This window comes from Echinops telfairi, unplaced genomic scaffold, assembly GCF_000313985.2.
Source record: "Echinops telfairi isolate 266 unplaced genomic scaffold, ASM31398v2 ScPeMD7_7469;HRSCAF=8507_0, whole genome shotgun sequence".
In the NCBI taxonomy this organism is placed as follows: domain Eukaryota; kingdom Metazoa; phylum Chordata; class Mammalia; order Afrosoricida; family Tenrecidae; genus Echinops; species Echinops telfairi.
This window is the reverse complement of record NW_022111372.1, coordinates 77,952,639-77,953,264: the sequence shown is the minus strand read 5'-3', so window position 1 is coordinate 77,953,264 and position 626 is coordinate 77,952,639.

Genomic DNA, 626 nt, shown 5'->3' with positions numbered 1-626 from the left:
TGAGAGGGAAGCCTATAAGGGAAAAAAAATCCTAAATTTCTTCCTCTTGCCTAGAGTATTGCTTGCCTTTGAGGAGAGGCTGTTAGGAGTCACTGTAGCCAACACATCACCACAACGGGAAAGCCAGAGAATGAGAGATGCTGACTTGGGAGCTGTTGCAAACCAACCACTTATCTCAGGAACTTTAGTTTCCTAATAATCCTCATGATTTCTGCCACTATGAATTATATGTTTCAGTATGGGCAAAGTAAAACCATTTTCTAGGACTCATTTTACTGACTAAATTCATAAGAAACTGGTCTACAAATCATAAGGTATTAATTTTTCTATAAGCCTTAACGTTTTCCAATGACGCAGGCAATTGTGTGCAGTGTCCCAGTATTGCCTGAATGCTGTAGAACAGTGTGCTCCATGAGCTGATATTAAAGAAATGGGAAGCGGTGAAGGTCAAGAGCGTTTGTGCCTTCCCTGTGACTGAGTGCACACAATTCCCTCTTCCACACATAATGCACTTCTGAAAATGTGAAAGTACAAAAGTCGAACATCAAACTGGCTCTGTAAATAAGGACACATCTGGTCCAGGGAAATGAAAAACAAAAGATACATTTCTGAATGTACCTGCCTTT